Below are 16,870 nucleotides of genomic sequence, written 5' to 3' on the forward strand. Positions count from 1 at the left end.
CTGGTCTCAGAGGCCTGGCAGGGCTGGCCTTGGAGAGAAGCTGGGCGGTGCCGGGGACAGAGCTGCTCCCGGGGGGGGGGGGGGGGGGGGGGGGGGGGGGGATCTGAAGGTCAGCCTAGGGGAGGAAAAGGGGCCTCAGACCTGACTCCCTTTCAAGGACTGTTTATCTCAAAGAAGGGCCTACTGATGGCGGGCTGTGGGACAGGGGCTGTTCTCAGTCCTTGCCTACTTTCCCCAGGGCTCTAAATGCCCTGCTACCACATTTTCTCCCAGGACAGCCTAATTCAGTTTTCAGAAATGAGGTGGACACGCAGGAAAGGTATGTTTCCATTTAAATGCACTCTTGGATAGCTATTTGGACTTGCCAGGAGTCGACCTCTACTTTCCCTCCAGATAGTCTCCTTTCTCTGATATACAAAATACCTGGATTCGAAACAGGGAAGTAGCTGGCATTCTCTTCTCTTAAAAAGTAGCTAGGAGGATAATGCGTAAAAATAGGCCTCTGTGGATACAATGGGACTGAGCAGGGCGTGGTTGGCTTGGCAACTGCTCAGGCAAAGTTATTTCTCTTGGTTCTGGAATGCTCTTGACTTTGCCTCTGCTTGATGGAGTCCTGAAAAACTAGCTCAAGTGTCACTTTTGGGGGAGTGAAACTCCCATCGCTGGGGTTAATCACTGCCTTCTTTCTGGTCCCATAGCATTTGCCTTTATAAAAAGCATTCATCCACATTGTGTGACAATTACTGACTTGGGATCATGCTTTATTCTGTATGTGTGCCTCCTTGGCTTCTATGACTATATTTGATAAACATAGGTGATAGTTCTTTGATAAATATTTATTGAATGAATCAAAGTTCCTGAATAAACACGGATCTTTGGCTCTTCTATTTTCTTAATTATCCCCTGCCTGCTCCTTCTTCAGTCCTTCCAGCTCTGCATGGACTAGAGAGACTCTCAAAAACTAAGTGTCATTTTTTTCCCCTAAGGAATTGCTCCAGCAGGAATGGTTGTTTCGATATATCATTCTGTTACAGGTACAGAAACTGTTTCCAGGAAACACTACCATCATTATCTCTGAAAGCCAAGTCAGTGGAAATTGTTATTTTCCATTTACAGATAGACAAATGGAAGCTTTCTTTTTCATTTACCAATTATGGCATGTCCACTCTGTTCAAAGTACTGTGTGAAGAGTTTTATGGGCTCCAAAGAGAACCTGGTGAGACAGGGTTCTTGTTGTAAAGGAGAATGTCATAATCTTACTGGGATGAAAAGCTATTTGTATGCAAAATTAACTGTTGTTAGGAACGTATAATCTGGACCGTATGAGTGGTTCCAAGACAAGTACCAAAGGGAATAGAAAAGGTAGGAACAAGAATGTCCGGCTAATGTGATCAAGGATATATGTCACTGAGTCATTGAAATGAATAGATTTTGGCTGGCCATTGTACATTTGGCCCTGGGTTGGTTTCCTGTGACCACCATAACAAATTACTTTAAACCGGGTGGCTTAAAACAATAGTATTTTATTGTCTTACAGTTCTGGAGGTCAGACGTCTGAAATCAAGGTTTTGGCAGAGCCGGTGGCTCCCGAAGGCTCCAGGGAAGAATCTGTTCCTTGCTTCTTCCAGTTGCTGTTGGTCCTAGGCTTCCCTTGGCTTGTGGCCACTTCACTCGGTGGTCACATGTCCTCCTTCTCTCCTCTCTTAAATTCCTTTTGCTTCTCTCTCTCTCTCTCTCTCTCTCTCTCTCTCTTGTTTTTAGTAGTAATTTGACACAATACCTTTATTTTTTTAATTTATTTTTATGTGGTGCTGAGGATCAAACCCAGCACCTCGCACCTGCTAGGCGAGCGTTCTGCTACTGAGCTACAACCCCAATCCCTCCTCTACTTCTCTTTTAAGGATGTGTGTGATTGCAGGTAGGGCCTACCCCAGTGATATAGGATCTGCTTCTTCTCTTCTTTTCTGAAGATCCCAAACTTAATTACATTTTCATCATATAAGATCATATCCTTAGGTTCTAGAGATTAAGCTGCCCTGCTCTGGGTCCACATGTCACGTCACCTGGTTTCCGTTGCCTTCTGGTTTACTGTTGGGTTTGCCAGTGGGAGGTGTCGGCAAGTAGCAGAGGGTAGGAGGAAAAAGAAGTCAGGACATTTCTTCTCTTTTTCTCACTGCTTTAGCACAATGGTTTTGGCAGTAGCTGTTCCAGAATTCCAGCTCTTTCCCAACTTTGATCAAACAATTTCCTTCCCTTTTCTCTCAGCCCTGGGCTCCTACCCTTGCTAGTCCTCGGGAGCCTGAATATCCTCTTAATATGCCTAGTCTCTGTAAATATGTCTTCATCAACATTTTTTCAGCCAATTGTGCCTTTATGTTTCCTGCCATGATCTGATCTGATAGAGATTCCAGAGGCAAAAACTTAATTTTCAGAACAGAGATACTCAGGTTTCGTCCATCTAAATTCAAGCAATGACTAGTGGGCACTGGAAGATGGTCAGCACACAGTACAGCCGTAGCAACTGGGCCATCCTGTGGGCTCTTTGACAGTAAATATCTCTCGCTGGACTGTGATTATCTGCTGTTGCTGCGACTCTGCTGTGGCTGCTGTTGCTCTTGGTACTTGCTATTCTTTTCTCTGTCTCACAGCTTCTACTGCCTCTTGGTGTCTGCTGCCACCTGACTTCAGCTTTCTTCCTTCCCTCTGTGCATCTTCTAGCTTCTACCCCTGCTAACAGCTGACTCCCTCCAGTGGATTTCATATTCTACTCCCCGAAAGGATCCGACTGGCTTGACGGTTCACCATCAGGTGCAGGCTACCGGGCAGAGCTTTCTAAACAATCCATCTCATCAGCATGGACTTGATGCCCAGACAGGTGCCCCCTCCTGGCCTGCGAGGCTTTGTTTGGGATGGCAGAAGAAGATGATGCACAATTCAGTGTCCAATTAGAAACCCCTAGAAGGGGTTATGGGTGGGACAGGCATTGTGACACTTGTAGGGGAGAGGAGTGGGTTACCAAGATCCACAGGTGTATTTGTTGTCCACATCAATAGCAGAAAAAGAAAATACATACTTAGGGAAAAGTAAGCTTCCTAGGTTAGCTGGTGGCATAAATCAAATAGAGGAATACAATAGTTGGTTTGATAGCTGCAGATGTAGGTCGCAAAAGTGCATGGAAGGTCCTGAGTGCCTGGCTTTTGCTGTTGTCATCTGAGCTTAGTCTTAGAGGGCACTTTAGGCATTATTCTATGGGCAGTGAGAGGTTACTAAAGGTTTTAGGACATGTGGGAACAAGATAAAATCAGTTCTAAGACTATTTACCTGACGGTGGCAGTGGTATTCAGGTTAAATCAGGAGTGGAGAATGTGAAGGCAGAAAGACAAATTAGGAAGCAATTATAATAGACTAAGTGAGAATCATGGGGACCCAAACCAGGACAGGCCTGGAAAGGAAGAGGAAAGCTAGTTCAAGACACTCAAGAAATGAAAGGATTTGGGGATTTGGGAGCTCGGTATCTTTTTAGTGCCAAGGACCCTTTTAATTACTTTTCTTCCAAACAAGTTGCACTTTTTTTTATTGTTTTGAGATGAAATATTTAAATTCCCCTCATAATATGGACAATATTACCTTCAGGTATTCCTATCTTTTGGAGCACATTCTTTTTTTTATACTTTTTATTTTTTTTATTTCTATGGGGTGCTGAGGATTGAACCCTGTGCCTCACACATGCTAGGCAAGCACTTTACCACTGAGTTACAGCCCCAGCCCCTTGGAACACATTCTTAGGAGCTTTGGCTTTGAGCCAAGAAGATGTAGGAAGTGATGGTTGCATTGGGAGAAACTGAACCTGAATATTTTAGCTCATGTTTTCTAGAAAAAATAGAACTCAAACCAAGAATTAATGTAATGTTTTATTTAGGAGATGCAATCCCAGGCAGTAAGAGGGGAGAGAAAAAGGGAAGAGAGACAGAAGAAGATGGGAAGCGGCCTTGTGATGCTTGGGTCATCAGCAGAAGGCAGTAGGAACATCTGTGCCACCATATACAATACTGCCAGGCGAGTGGCATGGCCACACCATGCCTCAGGTAAGTACTCAGAGGATAGAGGACAAGGAACCATCTTCTTGATGCCTTCTCATCTACTTCCCAGTGGTCCAAGTTCACCCCCAGTAGGAAGGACTTTCCTCGTACTTTGGGTCCTGGCCCCTGTTCTCACTGTTAATCTCACAGCAAACCATACCCAGTGCTCTGTGGTGTGGCTTTTAATCTCGGTTGAGGGAAGAGTGAGAAACCAGTGTGGTGGATAGCTGGTGAGCACAGCCGGGGGAGAGAGCCAGGCAGAAGAGTAGCAGATTTGGCAGCAGGACTCTGTGGGCCCAAACAGAGCAAGTCAGCTGCAGCAGTGACTGAGACAGTATCAGCAACTCAGGATTTGTGAGATGGTGGTGAGAGCATCTGCTGAGGCCTCCAGGATGTAGCTGATAAACTGAGAGAAGAAGGCGAAGGTGGAAACTTGCCGTTATGGAAATTCACTCTAGAATCACTTGAAATTAAGAAAATTCACTCTAGAATGATGGAACCACTCTAGAAAAATCGTGTTTTTGAGGGTTCCAGAGGAACCATTCATATGCCATAGAGGATTGTATTCCTAGACAACACAGCTGATGAGTGGGAACATGGGCTTTGGAGACCAGCAGAACTATGCTTGAGTCACACGATGTATACTTTGACCAATTAATGTTTCTAAACCACCATTTCCTTGCCCGTAACATGATTGAGGCTGATACTAGGTAACTCAAGTTCAGGAATACAGAAAATGCTAAATAAATTATGACTATGATGCTCATTAATATGATTCTTAGATGACTCTGTAATCTTCCCCAACCTTCTCTTCTCCATAAGGACGCTACTGTGCTACTCCTAAATGTTCCTTAAATGGGCGAATTGCTGGAGCCTGAGTCCTTTAATTATTCTCAATGACATTTGCATCAGGATCACTCCATATTCAAGGTCATGGAGCCCCAGAGGGGCCTAACCAGGGTACTGACATATTATTCCCTAAGAAGGTAGCAACATTAACCCATCACCTTTGGCATATAGATAGGACATATCTTAAATGGTCCATTTGTTCTTATACTTTTTTCCCCTTCCCAGTAGGAAAAAAAAAGTTTGTAATCAAAACTGTGCTTTGAGGGCTGGGTTATAAATCAGTGGTGGACTGCTTGCCTAGCACATGTGAGGTACTGGGTTAGATCCTCAGCACCACATAAAAATATATAAATAAAAGTTATTTTAAAAATCTTATACGAAACAAAAATACTTTGCTTTGGTGCCCCCAAGAAAGCATCACCGAGTACACGATTGTCATTAGAATCATGTAATAGAGGTTCTAGAGAGACTTCAGAAATAGGAGATTATGGGGCTGGGGTTGTGGCTCAGTGGTAGAGCACTTGCCTCACAAGTGCAAGGCCCTGGGTTCGCTCCTCAATACCACATAAAAATAAAAAAGTAAAATAAAGCTATTGTGTCCAACTACAACTAAAAAATAAATATTTTTAAAAATAGGAGATTACCTTATGTATGGTAATTGATAGGGTACAGATCATATTTTCTTTGTTCCCATAAATTAAAAGCTTTTAGAATCTATTAGAAACATATTAAATGCCAAGAGTAATATAGACCTAAAATATGTAAATACTTTGGAAATTTCTGAAAAGACAGCAAAAATGCATTTTCCTCTTCTAAGACAGATACCATTAAGGGTAAATGCCATATCCTCCCTTCCCACCCAGGACCTCTCCCACCCACACCGCACTCTGACACTGAACCCCATCTAAACACCAAGTCTTTACCCAATAGTCCTCAGTGACCTATGGGATCTAGTCCTCACCTCTCAGACCTCACCTCTTACTACTAAGAAGAAACGCAGCATCCTCTGGTGCTTAAAGGCCTCTGTCACTGGAAACAGACCACTCAGTTCCAAGCCCAGCTATATCACAAAATAGCTGTATGATTTGGGGGCAGTTATTTAACCTTCCTGTGCCTTAGTTTCCTCATCTGGAAAAGAGAAAATTAGTGTTCATACCCTATAGGTTTTGGGAGGCCTACCTACTATTTTTTTTAAGTGCTTAAAACAGTAGAGGCTATTTGAAGTGTTTGTTAGATAAAGTCCTTCCCCTCCTCCACTGCATTCCAGCACACTGGCCTCCTTGCTGTGCCTCCAGCAGGCCAAGCACACTCCTGCCCAATGGCCTTTGTATTTATTGTTCTTCCAGATGGCTACATGACCAATTGCCTCACTTCTTTCAAGTCTCTGCTCACATATCACTTTTTAAATAATGTCAGTCCTATTTAGAATTGTAATTCTCTATACATTCCCTGCTTTGTTTATTTTCCTCATTTGCAGTCGCCTATTTTTAGCACTCTATTTAATTTGCAAATCTGTTTATTTTTCACCTATCTCCTCCAACTAGCGGGCAGGGATGTTTGTTTTATTCTCTGATGTATCCCAGGTGCCTGGAACACAGTAGGCGCTCAATATTACAGTCATGGGCCACCTAATGACATTTTGTCTAAAAGTGGACTGCATATATGATGCTGTGTCATAAAATTCTACCACCGAGTGACATCACAGTGAGCTCTAAATGTGTAAAAACACTTTGTAATGTTCACTCAATGACAAAATTGCCTAACCTCCCATTTCTTAGAATGTATTCCATCATTATTTGTGGGACAAATGAAACCCACTGTTTCCACGTGGACAAAAGTTGGAGTTTATTTTGAAGACTGTGATTTTATAAATGAGCTTCTTTTTTTGAGGGGGCCGGCCTGGGATGAAACTCAGGGGCACTCAACTATTGAACCACATCCCCAGCCCTATTTTTGCATTTTACTTAGAGACAGCGTCTCATTGAGTTGCTTAGTGCCTTGTTTTTGCTGAGGCTGGTTTTGAATTTGTAATCCTCCTGCCTCAGCCTCCGGAGCTGCTGGGATTATAGGTGTGTGCCACCGTGCCTGGCTATAAATAAGCTTCTTTAAAAAAAATTTTTTTTTTAGATGCTGATGTTTATATGTGGTGCTGAGAATTGAACCCAGTGCCTCACACATACTAGGCAAGTGCTCTACCACTGAGCCACAACCCCAGCCCCATATGAGCTTCTTAATGTGCATGTAACATGCTAAAGATCTTCCTCAAAGTTGTTCCCTTATGTTGAATAGACATGATATTCTTCCTACAGTTTTTTTTTTTTTTTTAAACTGGGGAGATCCAGGGCTTTGCACATGCAAGGCAAGCACTTTGCCACTGAGCTAAATCCCAGCCCCACCTTTCTACAATACTAAGAAAATGATTAATGAACTGTTTTGTTGTTGTTGTTGTTTGTTTCTTGAAAGATACTTAAAGGCAAACTTTAGCTGAAACTTAGGTTAAACTACCTTTCATTCCTAATGAGCACCTTCAGAATTAATGAGATAGATGAATCCTGTTTAGTTGCTGGTGGACCGAGAGTCCTAGCCTCTCATCAGGCTACATAACAGAGAACTAACAGCAAACTAACAGCACCTACTCTCTGTCAGGTAAGTTGCTAGGCTCAACCTATGAGGCAAATGTCATCATCACTGATAGCAAGATAAACAAACCAAGGCTGCAGAGGCCTAAATCACACACCAATAAATGACAGAGTCAGGATTCAAACCATCAGTTACCAAAATCCATGCTCTTTCCAGTATCTCACTTTAAGTCTCAGATTTCTGGGCTGGGGTTGTGGCTCTGGGTAGAATGCTTGCCTAGCATGTGTGAGGCACTGGGTTCAATCCTCAGCACCACATATAAGTAAGTAAAAAATATAGGTACATCTACAACTAAAAAATATTTTTAAAAAGTCTCAGATTTCTCATTTGTAATATGTAGAAACACTACTTATGCACAGAGTTGCTGTGACAGTTACAAATAAATACATGTAAAGCAGAACACTCAATAAATGACAACTTTGATTATGGCTATACATTAGGAATGACAATGTGATCTATCAGCTTGGGGAACAATCGCATAACTTCCGGGAGGAAAACAAGAGCCTGTCTTAGCTGGATGACAGAAAAGGGTCCTGTAGAAGTGGGTGAGTTGGAGCGATCATATTCAATATTTCTGTTTTAATTTTTAAATATTGAAAAAGTTTAACAACTTATTTGTTCTTTCTTTTCCTAAGAGTTGACCTTAGGGACTCTCACTAGTCAAGTCTTGAGACAATTTGATCATGAAAATGTTGTTTGTATGGTTGTATAAAAAGAATGGTTGCAGGGCTGGGGAAGTAGCTCAGTGGCAGAGGGCTTGCCCAGCATGCACGAAGTCCTGGATTCAATCTCTGGCATTGAAAAAAAAAATGATTGTATACAAAGCAAAAAGCCATGAACATAAATGATTCTAAAAATGAAGGAGAGAAGAAAGGAGGAGAGAAAGATGAGAAATAGGAAAAACAAACCTTCTTCTCTTTGGAAAAATGCCAGCTAATAAAAGTTGAAGAGACAATGAAACTTTAAAAAAACCACAGTTCTGCAATCTGCAAGGTGATAACTAATGCAAGTCCTATCAGTGGATAGTAAAACCACTGAGTGAAGGTGATGGACATTACCGGTTGAATTATCTCCTCCCCTACCCCCAATTTTGATATCCTAATCCCCATAATATGCTTTTACTAGGAAACAGGGTTGATGCGGATGTAATTAGTCAAGAGGAGGCCATAGGGAGTAGGGCAGGTTCTTAATTCAAAATGACTGGTATCCTTACTTAGGGTAAGTGGCCATATGAAAACACAGGCACACGAGAGGATGCCACGTGAGGATGCAGGCTGAACTGCCGTGCTGAGGCTGCAAGCCACACAACGTCTTGGGCTACCAAATGCTGGGAAAGGCAAGGAAGGCTTTGCCCCTACAGATTCCCAAGGGAACACACTTCCCCCCTACTTCCAGCCTTCATACATTTTTATAGTTTTCAGCGACTCAATTTGTAAGTACTTTGCTACTATGGGCCCAGGAAGCCAAGACAATGGGGAAAAGGACTGACACCATGCACCCAAGTATCACCCCACATGATGGAAAAGATAAGGATTTCCATGGAAGACATTAGTCATGACCACTTAACCAAGGATCAAACTTTTAACATCATTAAGAGTGGGACAACATGACACTGTATACATACTGGTATGGTGCAATAAGAGGACTCAGTATCACTGTGATAAATAGATTGCAACAGGAAGTAGAGTGTATTTCTCTACCGTTCCACTCTGGGTTGGCTTTGTTACTTGCTTTTGCCAACAAAATCTGTTGAAGTGACCAGAGTGCCTGGTCTAAGCATAGGTCTCAATAAATGCTCCCCCTTTCTCATCTCCTGTCCTCCCAGAAGGTAGCTCATTACTCAGTAGTAACCAACTGGTATAGTCATCTATTTAATATTCTTGCTATTAGTTAAATGGAAACTATTCCTGAGGAAATAATCAGAAAAAAATTACCATGTGGGACAATCTACAAAACATCTGGCTTTGATGGTATAGAAGGATCAGAGTCATGAAAAACAACAACAAAATTGCGAGCCGGTTTTAGATCAACTAGATGTGTTGGTCAGCTTTTCGTTGCTGTAACCAACATACCCGACAAGGACAACTTAGAGGAGGAAAAGTTTATTTTGGCTCATGGTTTCAGAGCTTCAGTCCATGGATGGCTGACTTTGTAACTCATTCTGGGACTGCAGTGAGGCAGAACCTCATGGCAAGGCATGGTAGAGGAAAGCGGCTCAACTCAAGGCAGGAAGGAAGCTGAGAGGTGAAGGGGCTGAAGTGCAGATGCACCCATCCACACCCCACCTGCCTATAGTGACCACCCAGTCAGTCTATTTATACTATTTAAACTAGGATCAGGTTACAGACCTCGTGATCTGATCATTTCACCTCTCAATATTCTTGCACTAACACAGGAAATTTTGGGGGACACCTTGTATCCCAGTCATAACACTAGAACATGGTTTTCTAATCTTGGCATTAATTGACATTTTGGACAGGTAATGCTTTGTTATGGGAGGCTGTGGATCATAGGATAGTTAGCAGGCACCGGTGGTCTCTATCCACTTGATACCTGCTATGGGCTGGATGAGACTTGTTACTCAAAGGTGCCTGTGTTGTAAGGTTGGTGATGTTGAGAGGTGGTAGAACCTTTAAGAGGTGGGGCCCAATAAAAGTTGATTAGTTCATTAGTGGCTCTGGCTTGGGAAGGGATTAATGAATGTAATGCTTGTCAGAGCCCAGTTAGTTCTTGCAAGTGTAGGCTGTTATAAAGCAAAATGGCCCAAGGGTGATTGGTCCTTTCTGTATATTGGATTCCTTTTTCTCCGCCATGTTGAGATGCAGGCAGCGTGGGGGCACTCATCCAAGGTTAAACACATAGGTCCATATGATCTTGGACTTCTAGCCTCCAAAATTGTGGATCAAACAAATCTCTTTTCTTTATAAAGTGTCTACTCTCAGGTATTTTCTTATAGCATCAGAAAATAAACTAATACAATGCCAGTAGCCCCCCTAATCATGACAAAAATGTCTCCAGATGTTGCTAAATGGCCATCTCAGGACACTGAATTAGAGAGACAGAATCAAATGCAATGTATGGACCTTGTTAAGATCTTGGATCGAAGAAAAAAAATGCCTATGTAAGGCATTTGGGAAATTGAGGACATTTAAATACAAACTTAAAAGATTATTGTTGAATCAGTACTAACTTTCCCAGGCCTGAGAATGGTATCATAGTTATATAGGATGCCCTTATTCTTAGGAGATGTATACTGAATTATTTAAAATGAACTATCAACTATAAGTATTTTCAAATGCTTCCATAGATAAGAATGGCTATTACAGAAATAGAAAAGGCAAGGGTGAAAAATGTTAATTGCTGAATTGAGGTGAGGGATATAGGGGCATCTAGTGAGTCATTCTTTCAACCTTTGTGGGTTCGGAATTTTTCAGAATAAAAGCTGGGGTTGGGGAGAGAGCACATCACATTTCTACTGCCTGACTCCTTATTAATCTAACGTATTGCAAGAAGCAGTCTGTTTTGAATGAATCTGAGCATTCATTTGGTGTTGCCTGAACAATAAGCTAGCTCAAGCCAGGTGTGGAGGCCTGGGCTGAGGCAGGGGGCTTCTCCCTGCCTGAGGAACTTTACATAAACTCAGCTTCCCATGGAACCCCTTGGCCTCCTTTCTCCCCTTGTGTAATATCCCACAGAACCCAAAGTCTAGGTGCTGGGCAGCTTTGTGTGCGTTTCCCAGACAACTCTGGCACCAAAATCCAGGCTGTCTGGTGCCAAAATAGCCGGATTATTCCTTCTACTGATAAGACTGTTCTGGAGCTTGTATATACAAAACAGAGACAAAAAGAGGGGAAAGTACTCTTCCATGGAACTTAACCGGATTTTGTGAGGCCAGCTAGTTGCCGGGGGACAATGGGAGGAGTCTTCTCTTTCCACAGGGAAACCTAATTTCTTCATCTATACCCTGTGACGTCGTGGAATTCAAATCAAGCTACAACTGCAGAGAGACCCAAATCAAGACAGCTTACATTTAAAACACAGGCAAAGCTCAGAAACTAAAAAAGAAAATGCTGATAAATGCATTTGTGTAAAACACTTAAAACTTTTATTTGGCAAAAACAAAAATGATGACAAGAACAGCAGCAAGAAAACACGGTCAACAGAGCCAAGGATGAACGGCCCAATAGAAAAAATTATCTCAATCCAACAGAAAAGTGCATATTTATTTATCGCACAAAGAAAGCGTACAGTCTTACCAGGATAAAATAATCAGAAAAACAGATAAAAAATATGAATAAATGTTTCATAAAGAAAACATGAAAGGCAAAAATTACTCAGAAAAAATGCTCAATTTCATTAGTGCTTAGAAAAATGCAATTCATGACAGCATGCTAAAATTTTTTTCTATGAGAAAAAGTTTAAAGTTTGATAAAATCTAATTTTAGCAAAGTTATAGTGGAACATACACAGTGGATGGAAATGTGATTTGGAACAACTTCATTGGGGTTACAATTTGGGAACAACTAACCCAACTTTAAATATGCTTACATTAAAATACAGAATTTCATTGAAAGGAATTTATCCTGCAAAGTCATATAAGTTACCAATGATAGGTATATAAAGATATTCATAGAAACATTATTTATAATAATGGTATAAGTGTAAAAAATTAAGTATTCATTGATTGGGGTGATGGTTAAATAAATTCATGGCATATCCAATGATTCAAAGATCTATATGTGCTGACATGGAAATATTTTTGATACATTTTTAAGTGAATAAAGTACAGGGTACATATTATACAATATGCTCTGTGTTAAAATCCTGTATATATTATATATCCTTCCATGGAAAAAATAGACAAGAAATAGTTATCAGTGCTTTCCCTATGATAAAAGTGGGAAGGAAATTTTTTTCCCCTTCCATTTTAAACCATTTTTGAAGTTTTGGTTTATTTTTATTAAGGTCATGCCTTACTTTCCCAGTTAAAAATATACAGATTGTGCTTTATAAACAACTTTTAAAATGTCAATCAGTGTCCCTTTCAGATAAGTTTGTAGGAAACATTTTCATTACAGTAACAAGATAAGGTTGCGTGGGGGTTAACTTGCTTTTAGCTGAAGATGCAAATATGTAAATGATAGGAGCCACTGCAACTAGGAGTATAATTTTCAGACTCTCGAACCTAGGAAGGTCACATCGGTGCAGTTAGCAAGCTCCTTTAGGTCATGACCCTTATGTGGCTCAGGCCCAGCTTTCAGCAAGACTCCGATTTGGAAAGCCAAAGTGGCCCAGCAAGGAAAAGTAATATGATAGACATTTTCTTTCAGCTTCTCTTTTTTCCCTCTCTTTAAGAGTTTGTTTTTTTTTAGGAACATGAAATTAAATATATAACCAGGGTTCAAATATACTGAGCTATGGGAAATTTTTGCAAAGGTGTTTCACAAATACACAATGTCCATGCCTGACTGCTCCTCCTTAAAGGTATTCATCTGAGAGAACAGCCTCTATCAGGGGAACATTTTTTTGTTCTCAGTGAAGTGGCACATTCAGTTCCTGGTGCAGGCTCCCTTAATTCCTATTAGTCATTTCACAGCTGTATCTTGGGAAGAGAAAATATCAAATACTTTTGGCTGATTTCACAAGTAAACTAAAAACAAGGCCTTCATAGTTCCCGTTTGTTTACAATTTTCAAGTCAATAAAACATGTCTGTCTTGGTGGCTGTTTCTCCTGAAGATTTTTAGTTGTGTGCTGATCTCCCTACCTGCCTTCCACTGTCCCCATGTACCTAGGTTTGGGGCCATCATGTTGCAGGTGGATGCTAGGCCACCCACCCTAGTTTGTAATTAAATTGATGATGCAATTTTTGTTTGGCGATTTATGAGTCTAAGGTTATTCAGGGACACTGTTTAGAAACATAGGTCAACTACCAAGTGAGACATCAGATCTGATCATAGGTTTGCTATTTTTTCGGTTGTTTAGGGACATTAGATGAATGCACAAATCTGTTACTGTAGCGTTGCTATGAATACTGAAGATGCACATACGGGGATCATTATTGTAGATTGGTTTGTGACAGCTGGCCCTGATTTAGTTATTTCCTCAAGAAGACACTTTGAACAATTATTGAAATGCCTCCCCTCTGTAATTACAATAATAATGATGATGATTTTGCAACTGAATATGCAATTCAGGGTGTATACACTCAACTACTGTTTTTAGCTTGTTGCTCTTTCTATATTGATGTCAGCTGCTGCTGTCAGAATTATTGGAGAACAGAGAATCATTTTTCTATTGAGGGTCAATGAACTACATGAAAAAAGTAACCTAGGGCCAATATAGGAAGTTATTAAAATAATTATTATAGGGCTGGAAATGTGGCTCAGTGGTAGATTGCTTGCCTAGCCTGTGTGAGGCTGTGGGTTCTATTCCCAGTACTGGAAAAAAAATACACACACACATGCACGCACACACATTATGGTTTGTATTTTATGAGCATTTTTTTTATCTCTTTGATGAGTGAAATATATTTTCAGTACTTATCTGCTTTTAAAATTAACAAAATAGCTTAATAATTATAAATATCTGCCAAGGCCTTTTTTTCTGTGTTAATGAAGGAGCTGTAAGGGAAAGATGATAAAATAGAGAAGAAAGTTGTGTGCTGTGGGAAGAGAATAGACAGTAAAAGAAACCGAGACAGATACAGAAAGAAGAGGGAGGCCCAGATAGCAGTGGAGGATGAACCAGGAGTGAGAGGAAGGACACAGAAGGACAGTGATGAGCCTCCAGAGCAGGTGAAGGAGACAGCTGGGTAGGAAGAGAAGGGGGAGGAGAAAGATGGGTACAGAGGAGGAGAGGGAAAAGACAGAGAAGCTTGGAGGATTTCTTTTTTTAAGTACTTGTTTGCTTTGAAGACCGTGTGGGATCCCTGGAGCATGGCGATTGTTCTCTCTGAAACACGATGAACTCCTGTTCACAACCCTTTATGTCACTGTAGAGCTGGTGAATGAGGCGGGACACCTTTGAAAGTGATGTCCAAGCTGGACATCCTGGTTTCCTGATGCTGGCTCCTTGGGAGAAACTGATAATGGAAGAATCCTGATGGAAGAAGCAACTAGCAGCTTCCTGTCTGTTCATTCTAAGGCAGGAAGATTCTCAGCCTTGGCTGTACATGGAAGTATTTAGAGGATCTTCAAAACAATACATCAAGGCCTAAGCCCTACCTCTAATATGAAATTGGTTTGGGGTGTGATGTGGGAGTTGATTCCAATGCTGGGCTAAGAGTGAGAACTGTTACTTCCGCGCTTCACTATTGAATGTGCTCTCCAGAGAATTCCATTATAATGCTGGCTAGTTTTTGGCCTATGAATGCAGTAACCCAAATATTAAGTTGGATAAAATTAAGCCAAAGGTCAGAGCTTCTCAAACTTTGTGCTATGTATTTAGTAACTGCCTTGCTATAAATTGGTTGTGTAGCTGGGAAGAATGGGAGATCATTTAGAACTTATTTGAAATTGTTCACGTAGAAAATAAATCAAAATTATCAACATGATAAAAAAGCCCTCTATAAAAATTTGCATTTGAGAAATGATTTGATTCCAACAACATGAGGGCATCTGGTATATTTTTGATGGCAAATTTCAGTTGACCTCAGAGTGATCTCGCATGTGGAAGAACCAGGAGACATGGTTTGCTTCCTTTTTGCTTGTTTGCTGTAGTGTTCTTGCTCATCTCTTGCTGACCTGGGCAGCTCTGTGTCCCCTTGCTGTCTGATTTGCCCTCTAGGTTCCCCATTCAAGTGTGGAGCTGTTTGGAATCTGCTATCATCACCGAGCTCTCTTATCTCTGTTGCTCTACAGTTCCCTGTGGTTAGTAACACCGAGACATTTAACCTGCCTATCACCTGTACTAATATTCTTACAGGGAACAGGTAGAGGAGGAAGCTTTCCCAGTTAGTCTGGTCCTTTCATGCCAGGTAATATATTCATGTTTCCATTTATAGTGGCTTTTGGGAGCCAAAGCTCCTAATCCAGAAGGGATTCTGACACCTTTGATTTGGAAAAAAAAAAAAAAAAGAAAAGATTACCTTTACAAACCCACAGGGGAAAAACCTGGTAGGATTATGGGATTATTTCTAGTTGATTCTACTATATCATAGAGATAGCTGTCATTCAGCTTATATTCAGCCTCTGTACTTACAAGGATAATGCTACTTCTACCACCACTAGTATTATGGGGTTTTTTTTTTGCCATCCCCTTCTGAATATATATTACTTCTCTATATAGTATCTGACTATTCACCTAACCTCCTTAGTATCCAGGTATATTCCCAGAACCTGGCAAATAGGAGGTGCCTAATAAGTGTTTATTGAATGGGAGTTTGAAGCAAGCAACATGAATCAGAGCAAACAGGATGAAGTAGGGGGAAAAAAGAGGAACTAGTTTTATCTTATTCTTCACAAAGACCAGGCTGACCCTCTGACTGTGGTGATGGAAGAAAAGCATAGAAAGGTCCCCACTAAACAATCTCCTTAAACTAAACATTTCTACCCAGAGGGCTGGGATACTCTTTTTTTTTTTTTTTTTTTTTTAGAGCCAATGTCACTCTTCCCCAAAGGCCTTTTAATTTCAAATACACTAGGAATCAGTGTTAATTGCTCTTTTGAAATATCATTTTGTTAGTTTCATTTAGATGGGGTAATTTGCAAAGTAGCACCTAGCAGCTGACAGTTCGTCCATAGCTGTGTGGTGTCCAGACGTTTCCTGGGATTTCTGCCCACCTCCTATGCAGCTGGCAGAATCTGCCAAACTAGGGTTTGTGCTCAACTGGAATTAACTTGGAACCAGCAAAGCTTTGTTGTGTCTGAGATTTTAAAAATACTAAAAGGGTGAAGACCCAGCCCCACTTAATCCGGAAAATAAAGGTGTATTAACTTATAAATTAAGAATTAGCAGGTGCTGCTGCATGCCTATAATCCCAGCAACCGGGGAGGCTGGAGCAGGAGGCAGTCTCAGTAATTCAGCAAGACCTTAAGCACCTCAGTGAGATCCTGTCTCTAAATAAAATATAAAAAGGGAGTGGGGATGTTGCTCAATGGTTAAGTGCCCCCTAGGTTCAATACTGATACCAAAAAAAAAAAAAAAAAAAAAAAAAAAAAAAAAAAAAAAAAAGAAGGAAAGAAAAGAATTAGCAGGTGCTTTAGGATCTCCTGGTCCACACTGGGTGAAGGAGGGAATTTAACCAGCATATTTCCTATGCTAATATTCTCATCAGGAACCTGTAGGTGGACAAGGATATTGC

General features: G+C 41.0%; 1 protein-coding gene across 4 annotated transcripts in view; it reads left to right on the plus strand.

Annotated features, from left to right (window-relative positions):
* LOC308643752 (uncharacterized protein) overlaps positions 1 to 16,870 on the plus strand; it is a 160,071-nt gene that overhangs the window by 140,914 nt on the left and 2,287 nt on the right. For 3 of the 4 annotated variants that reach the window (XM_081283913.1, XM_081283902.1, XM_081283915.1), the window contains one exon: positions 3,920 to 4,085. The gene's annotated coding sequence lies outside the window, so the exon portion shown is untranslated. Of the gene's footprint in view, positions 1 to 3,919; positions 4,086 to 8,008; positions 8,114 to 16,870 lie in introns of all 4 variants that reach the window. The other variant, XM_081283914.1, reaches the window with a different exon arrangement.

This window comes from Spermophilus citellus (genome assembly GCF_964194105.1).
Source record: "Spermophilus citellus genome assembly, chromosome: 3".
Lineage (NCBI taxonomy): Eukaryota > Metazoa > Chordata > Mammalia > Rodentia > Sciuridae > Spermophilus > Spermophilus citellus.